Source organism: Amphiprion ocellaris, chromosome 12, assembly GCF_022539595.1.
Source record: "Amphiprion ocellaris isolate individual 3 ecotype Okinawa chromosome 12, ASM2253959v1, whole genome shotgun sequence".
Lineage (NCBI taxonomy): Eukaryota > Metazoa > Chordata > Actinopteri > Pomacentridae > Amphiprion > Amphiprion ocellaris.
The window spans coordinates 26,702,485-26,711,446 of NC_072777.1; positions in this window are offsets into that span (position 1 = coordinate 26,702,485).

The window sequence follows — 8,962 nt, forward strand, 5'->3', positions numbered from 1 at the left end:
CGGCAATCAGCTTGCTGTTCAACTCTGCTTTCAGACTCGTCCTCAATTCAGCCTCCTGCAGCTTGTCAGTCAGGTTAACCACCTCAGACTTCCATTTATCGATCTCACAAGCCATCGATTGCTGCTTGGTTTGGACTTGCCTCATCAGGAGCCTCATGTCTTTTTTTAGTTTCACATGAACTCTGAGGATGTCATTGGTCTCTCTCAGCTGGTTCTGATACTCGGCTACCTGCATCCTCAGAGAGACCATTTCATCCCTCTGACTCCTCAAGTTGTTGGTTGTCTTTCCCCTGAGGACATCCAGAAGGCGGATCTGGGCCTCAATTTCTAGCTGGAGTTCAGCTCTTTCTTTAGAGCACCGAGCCTGAAGCAGTTCTGCTTGCTTTTGTTCGAGCCTCCTGACAACCGATATCTCCCATTCCTCTATTTGTTCCTGTACTCTGAGTTTCACGGTCTGCTTGGCTGTTTTTGCTCCCATCTTGCTTTGTGTGCTTATGGTCTGTATCTTGCTGCTGAGTGCTGATGGTCTGTACTTGACTAGAACCAGCATCTCTATTTAAGCACTTCTGAGTCACCTGTGTGACATCATCATGATGTCATAAGCATGATACCATTGTGACATCATCATGATGTCATAAGCATGATACCATTGTGACATCATCAACAGAATGTGCCTTTGAGTTTTCACTAGCAGTTCTTCAGCAAACACCTGGTTGCCACTGTGACAGTTGGTGAGTTTAAAAGTAAACAGTCACTGAGCAGTTTTAATATGAGTGTTGATGATAAACCCAGTCATCTTTGGAACCCTGTAGCTCTGGCAGATTTTACAGCAGAAACTACATTCAAACTTTAAACGGTACACAAAGCTTTCTATGTTATTATCCTAAATATGTGTTTTTATATCTTGTCTGGTTTTAAAACAGTCACAGTTTAAGTATTATGATTTTTTCTCAAATTTTGAATTTTCCTTCAGCTGGAATGGGTGACTTTGACTAGAATTATTATTTTTTGAAATAAAGTGCAGTTACCCCTGTATCTTTCTCACAGTTTCCCCTCTACATGAACACTTTATACATATAAATGTAGGTGTATTTGTCCTCTTGCTCCCAGTGTTCGTCTCATGGCCTCAGAATATGCGTCTTTTTCATTTATCATCTCAGAGCTCAGCGTCTGTTGGCCAAAACTCTCATTGATTCCCATTATATTGGAGTTCTAAAGTGTTGGTGGAAATCAGAAACGACGAGTGTCTCTAGCCTGCCACTAAATCTTTACAAAAACCAGTACGAACATGAAAACACATCAGAATGTTCACAAGATTCTGCTTCACACACAGAGATTTTTTTTAAAAATAACTTCTAGTTTTTCAACTGTGACTTTTCAAGGGTCTAATCCTTAGTCAGCTCCTCTCTCTGCTCCTAAACAAAAGTAAAAGTTCAGAGATGTTAAAAGGGACTGATCGGGGTTTGTGACATATGCTGGCTTTTCAAAAATAAAACATGCTTATGCACATTTTACTTTATGTACAATTGTAGCAGGACACCAGCAGAAGCTGCAGTGGCACGCTCCAAACTCCAGAAATTTTCTGGTATTGATTTATATTGACTTTGTTCTGATGAAGCTGCAGGTGGAGTCAGTGTGTGGAACATTTAGTTCAATTCAACTACAGAAAATAATTATGTCATCTATAAATAACACAATGGAGTCTTAACTTCCGTGTATATAGTAAGGAGAGCCTCCATGAGTTCCAGCATTGGTAAAATCAGTGGACAATGTTGAACACGTTGATTCTTCTACAGCTGATGCGTTTCACCTACAGCTATGAAATTTGGTAGGGATATGTAGCTCGTCAAGATGCACAAAAAAGTTTTGACACCCATGTCCAAAACCAAACAAGAAGTCAGCCATTTGGAATTATTTCTCAGATTTGGGGCAATGTTGGCCCAATTTTTGCACATTTTCAAAAGCTATAGAATATTATCTGCATTTTGTGGAGACGAAACTCCACGATAATTACAGTAAATGGTTCTTTTTGTTTTTTTTTAAAGATCACAATTGAAAAAACAGTTCAGCGCTATAAAACAACTAGGCCTTGGTAACACTGAACATGCAGAAGAAGGTTCAAACATGTTGCAAAAGAGACGTATTTAAACCAAAATGTGATATTTTATCAAAGTGTACCAAACAGTAAGTGAAAATAATATTTAATAGGCACTTAGGAAAACCAGGTGGCCTAATGGAAGGCTTGGAAAAACACGAGCAGGTACTCTAAGATGATTTCCAGAAAATAAAGGATATTTGAAACCATTAGAAATACCATAAATTAGTCATAACTGTTCAAATAGATTTTTTAAAAAAGGAAATAAATGCTGCTTGTTTTACACACAGATGTCAGCTGTAAGTCTGCGGCTCCTACATATTATATGTTAGTCTATATACACACACACACACACACACACACACACACACACACACACACACACACACACACACACACACACACACACACACACACACACACACACACACACACACACACACACACACACACACACACACACACACACACACACGGGATGTTGTGTTCTTTTATGTTTGCATGATGCCTGTGTCTGGATACGACTATTACTGTAAAATCTTACAGGGAGAAAATACTCTTCCTTCAAAACATACGTGCATTTAAGTTATTTAGGTCATTGTTAGGAGACAGAGTTGCTCAATCCTTCCAGGCAGTCTCTCTGTCTGATCCAGTGCTTCTTTGTTATAATAAAAAAAAACTTATTGAGAAAGTCAGTGTCAACGGACGTTTCTTCTTCACCTGCACATCATGGACATCAGAGAAACAACGACAATACTAAATGAACTAAAGTGCAATTTAGAATGAACAACATGAGTTTTTCTTTTTCTTTCTAATTTTATTATTTTTTTAAAAAATATACATTCACGCTAAACTAAATAATACTGCAGCAGCAGCAACAATCTTAATAGAACAGTAACTGCTGCTGCACAGTCTCTCTCTCTCTCTCTCTCCTTCTATATATATATATATATATATATATATATATATATATCTAAAACTATCATTATCTATCTATATATTAAAAGGGAGAACACAGATCCTGTTCTCTGGCTGGTGAAGATGATCAGTCATCCCTCATGTTCTCCTCCTGCACAGCCGAATGTAAATATCCGTGCAAGTCTCCCTCCTCCACTTGGGCGACGTCTTTTTTTTCTCCCTGTCTGTTTTTTCCACTTCTGGAGACTCTTCCTTATTTTCTTCTTCTTCTTGTTCTTCAACATGAGCCTCGTCTACTGTGATTTGTTCAGTCGAGGTCTCAGAACATCCTGTCACGGTATTTGTTACCTGGCTGGTCTGGAGGGCGTCCACTTCGTCCTCCTCTGTCTCTTCTTTAGAATCATCGGGATTCATTTGGGGACCGCCAGAATGTTTGGATGTTCTGGAGCGGCTTCTTTAGGTTTGAGGCTTTCTCCTGGGTTTTTAGGCTGCATTCAGGATGTCACGGCTTCTGTTTTCTGTCTCCTGCAGGCTTCTCGCTGGGCTCCGTGCATGTTGGCAGCCTCTAGAGTCTCTAGAACATCCGGGGCCTTCTGCAGCCTGGTCCTGCTGCTGCCTGGACCAGCAGTGAGCTGGAGGTGATGTTCTCCAGCTGCTCTGAGGATTTCTCTGTCTGCTGGACTTCAGTGGTGCCTGCGTTAAAACCATGAAAACCTGCTGCAGCTGATTGCCAGCCCTCCTGTATTTGGGCATACAGCCTGCTGATCGACTCTGCTTTCAGACTCGTCCTCAATTCAGCCTCCTGCAGCTTGTCAGTCAGGTTAACCACCTCAGACTTCCATTTATCGATCTCACAGGCCATCGATTGCTGCTTCTTTTGGAATTGGCACATCAGGAGCCTCATGTCTTTTTGTAGTTTCACATGAACTCTGAGGATGTCATTGGTCTCTCTCAGCTGGTTCTGATACTCTGCTACCTGCATCCTCAGAGAGACCATTTCATCCCTCTGACTCCTCAAGTTGTTGGTTGTCTTTCCCCTGAGGACATCCAGAAGGCGGATCTGGGCCTCAATTTCTAGCTGGAGTTCAGCTCTTTCTTTAGAGCACCGAGCCTGAAGCAGTTCTGCTTGCTTTTGTTCGAGCCTCCTGACAACCGGTATCTCCCATTCCTCTATTTGTTCCTGTACTCTGAGTTTCACGGTCTGCTTGGCTGTTTTTGCTCCCATCTTGCTTTGTGTGCTTATGGTCTGTATCTTGCTGCTGAGTGCTGATGGTCTGTACTTGACTAGAACCAGCATCTTATTTAAGCACTTCTGAGTCACCTGTGTGACATCATCATGATGTCATAAGCATGATACCATTGTGACATCATCATGATGTCATAAGCATGATACCATTGTGACATCATCAACAGAATGTGCCTTTGAGTTTTCACTAGCAGTTCTTCAGCAAACACCTGGTTGCCACTGTGACAGTTGGTGAGTTTAAAAGTAAACAGTCACTGAGCAGTTTTAATATGAGTGTTGATGATAAACCCAGTCATCTTTGGAACCCTGTAGCTCTGGCAGATTTTACAGCAGAAACTACATTCAAACTTTTAAACGGTACACAAAGCTTTCTATGTTATTATCCTAAATATGTGTTTTTATATCTTGTCTGGTTTTAAAACAGTCACAGTTTAAGTATTATGATTTTTTCTCAAATTTTGAATTTTCCTTCAGCTGGAATGGGTGACTTTGACTAGAATTATTATTTTTTGAAATAAAGTGCAGTTACCCCTGTATCTTTCTCACAGTTTCCCCTCTACATGAACACTTTATACATATAAATGTAGGTGTATTTGTCCTCTTGCTCCCAGTGTTCGTCTCATGGCCTCAGAATATGCGTCTTTTTTCATTTATCATCTCAGAGCTCAGCGTCTGTTGGCCAAAACTCTCATTGATTCCCATTATATTGGAGTTCTAAAGTGTTGGTGGAAATCAGAAACGACGAGTGTCTCTAGCCTGCCACTAAATCTTTACAAAAACCAGTACGAACATGAAAACACATCAGAATGTTCACAAGATTCTGCTTCACACACAGAGATTTTTTTTTAAAATGACTTCTAGTTTTTCAACTGTGACTTTTCAAGGGTCTAATCCTTAGTCAGCTCCTCTCTCTGCTCCTAAACAAAAGTAAAAGTTCAGAGATGTTAAAAGGGACTGATCGGGGTTTGTGACATATGCTGGCTTTTCAAAAATAAAACATGCTTATGCACATTTTACTTTATGTACAATTGTAGCAGGACACCAGCAGAAGCTGCAGTGGCACGCTCCAAACTCCAGAAATTTTCTGGTATTGATTTATATTGACTTTGTTCTGATGAAGCTGCAGGTGGAGTCAGTGTGTGGAACATTTAGTTCAATTCAACTACAGAAAATAATTATGTCATCTATAAATAACACAATGGAGTCTTAACTTCCGTGTATATAGTAAGGAGAGCCTCCATGAGTTCCAGCATTGGTAAAATCAGTGGACAATGTTGAAACACGTTGATTCTTCTACAGCTGATGCGTTTCACCTACAGCTATGAAATTTGGTAGGGATATGTAGCTCGTCAAGATGCACAAAAAAGTTTTGACACCCATGTCCAAAACCAAACAAGAAGTCAGCCATTTGGAATTATTTCTCAGATTTGGGGCAATGTTGGCCCAATTTTTGCACATTTTCAAAAGCTATAGAATATTATCTGCATTTTGTGGAGACGAAACTCCACGATAATTACAGTAAATGGTTCTTTTTGTTTTTTTTAAAGATCACAGTTGAAAAAACAGTTCAGCGCTATAAAACAACTAGGCCTTGGTAACACTGAACATGCAGAAGAAGGTTCAAACATGTTGCAAAAGAGACGTATTTAAACCAAAATGTGATATTTTATCAAAGTGTACCAAACAGTAAGTGAAAATAATATTTAATAGGGCACTTAGGAAAACCAGGTGGCCTAATGGAAGGCTTGGAAAAACACGAGCAGGTACTCTAAGATGATTTCCAGAAAATAAAGGATATTTGAAACCATTAGAAATACCATAAATTAGTCATAACTGTTCAAATAGATTTTTTAAAAAAGGAAATAAATGCTGCTTGTTTTACACACAGATGTCAGCTGTAAGTCTGCAGGCTCCTACATATTATATGTTAGTCTATATATATATATATATATATATACACACACACACACACACACACACACACACACACACACACACACACACACACACACACACACACACACACACGGGATGTTGTGTTCTTTTATGTTTGCATGATGCCTGTGTCTGGATACGACTATTACTGTAAAATCTTACAGGGAGAAAATACTCTTCCTTCAAAACATACGTGCATTTAAGTTATTTAGGTCATTGTTAGGAGACAGAGTTGCTCAATCCTTCCAGGCAGTCTCTCTGTCTGATCCAGTGCTTCTTTGTTATAATAAAAAAAAACTTATTGAGAAAGTCAGTGTCAACGGACGTTTCTTCTTCACCTGCACATCATGGACATCAGAGAAACAACGACAATACTAAATGAACTAAAGTGCAATTTAGAATGAACAACATGAGTTTTCTTTTTCTTTCTAATTTTATTATTTTTTAAAAAATATACATTCACGCTAAACTAAATAATACTGCAGCAGCAGCAACAATCTTAATAGAACAGTAACTGCTGCTGCACAGTCTCTCTCTCTCTCTCTATATATATATATATATATATATATATATATATATATATATATATATATATCTAAAACTATCATTATCTATCTATATATTAAAAGGGGAGAACACAGATCCTGTTCTCTGGCTGGTGAAGATGATCAGTCATCCTCATGTTCTCCTCCTGCACAGCCGAATGTAAATATCCGTGCAAGTCTCCTCCTCCACTTGGGCGACGTCTTTTTTTCCTCCCTGTCTGTTTTTTCCACTTCTGGAGACTCTTCCTTATTTTCTTCTTCTTCTTGTTCTTCAACATGAGCCTCGTCTACTGTGATTTGTTCAGTCGAGGTCTCAGAACATCCTGTCACGGTATTTGTTACCTGGCTGGTCTGGAGGGCGTCCACTTCGTCCTCCTCTGTCTCTTCTTTAGAATCATCGGATTCATTTGGGGACGCCAGAATGTTTGGATGTTCTGGAGCGGCTTCTTTAGGTTTGAGGCTTTCTCTGGGTTTTTTGGCTGCATTCAGGATGTCACGGCTTCTGTTTTCTGTCTCCTGCAGCTTCTCGCTGGGCTCCGTGCATGTTGCAGCCTCTAGAGTCTCTAGAACATCCGGGCCTTCTGCAGCCTGGTCCTGCTGCTGCCTGGACAGCAGTGAGCTGGAGGTGATGTTCTCCAGCTGCTCTGAGGATTTCTCTGTCTGCTGGACTTCAGTGCGCCGCTTTAAAACCATGAAAACCTGCTGCAGCTGATTGCCAGCCTCCTGCATTTGGGCAATCAGCTTGCTGTGCGACTCTTCTTCCAGACTCGTCCTCAATTCAGCCTCCTGCAGCTTGTCAGTCAGGTTATCCACCTCAGACTTCCATTTATCGATCTCACAGGCCATCGATTGCTGCTTGGTTTGGACTTGCCTCATCAGGAGCAGCCCGTCTTTGTGTATGTTTCGACGAGTTCTGAGGCTGTCATTGGTCTCTCTCAGCTGGTAACGATACTCTGCTACCTGCATCCTCAGAGAGACCATTTCATCCCTCTGACTCCTCAAGTTGTTGGTTGTCTTTCCCCTGAGGACATCCAGAAGGCGGATCTGGGCCTCAATTTCTAGCTGGAGTTCAGCTCTTTCTTTAGAGCACCGAGCCTGAAGCAGTTCTGCTTGCTTTTGTTCGAGCCTCCTGACAACCGATATCTCCCATTCCTCTATTTGTTCCTGTACTCTGAGTTTCACGGTCTGCTTGGCTGTTTTTGCTTCCATCTTGCTTTGTGTGCTTATGGTCTGTATCTTGCTGCTGAGTGCTGATGGTCTGTACTTGACTAGAACCAGCATCTCTATTTAAGCACTTCTGAGTCACCTGTGTGACATCATCATGATGTCATAAGCATGATACCATTGTGACATCATCATGATGTCATAAGCATGATACCATTGTGACATCATCAACAGAATGTGCCTTTGAGTTTTCACTAGCAGTTCTTCAGCAAACACCTGGTTGCCACTGTGACAGTTGGTGAGTTTAAAAGTAAACAGTCACTGAGCAGTTTTAATATGAGTGTTGATGATAAACCCAGTCATCTTTGGAACCCTGTAGCTCTGGCAGATTTTACAGCAGAAACTACATTCAAACTTTAAACGGTACACAAAGCTTTCTATGTTATTATCCTAAATATGTGTTTTTATATCTTGCATGGTTTTAAAACAGTCACAGTTTAAGTATTATGATTTTTTCTCAAATTTTGAATTTTCCTTCAGCTGGAATGGGTGACTTTGACTAGAATTATTATTTTTTGAAATAAAGTGCAGTTACCCCTGTATCTTTCTCACAGTTTCCCCTCTACATGAACACTTTATACATATAAATGTAGGTGTATTTGTCCTCTTGCTCCCAGTGTTCGTCTCATGGCCTCAGAATATGCGTCTTTTTCATTTATCATCTCAGAGCTCAGCGTCTGTTGGCCAAAACTCTCATTGATTCCCATTATATTGGAGTTCTAAAGTGTTGGTGGAAATCAGAAACGACGAGTGTCTCTACCCTGCCACTAAATCTTTACAAAAACCAGTACGAACATGAAAACACATCAGAATGTTCACAAGATTCTGCTTCACACACAGAGATTTTTTTTAAAATGACTTCTAGTTTTTCAACTGTGACTTTTCAAGGGTCTAATCCTTAGTCAGCTCCTCTCTCTGCTCCTAAACAAAAGTAAAAGTTCAGAGATGTTAAAAGGGACTGATCGGGGTTTGTGACATATGCTGGCTTTTCAAAAATAA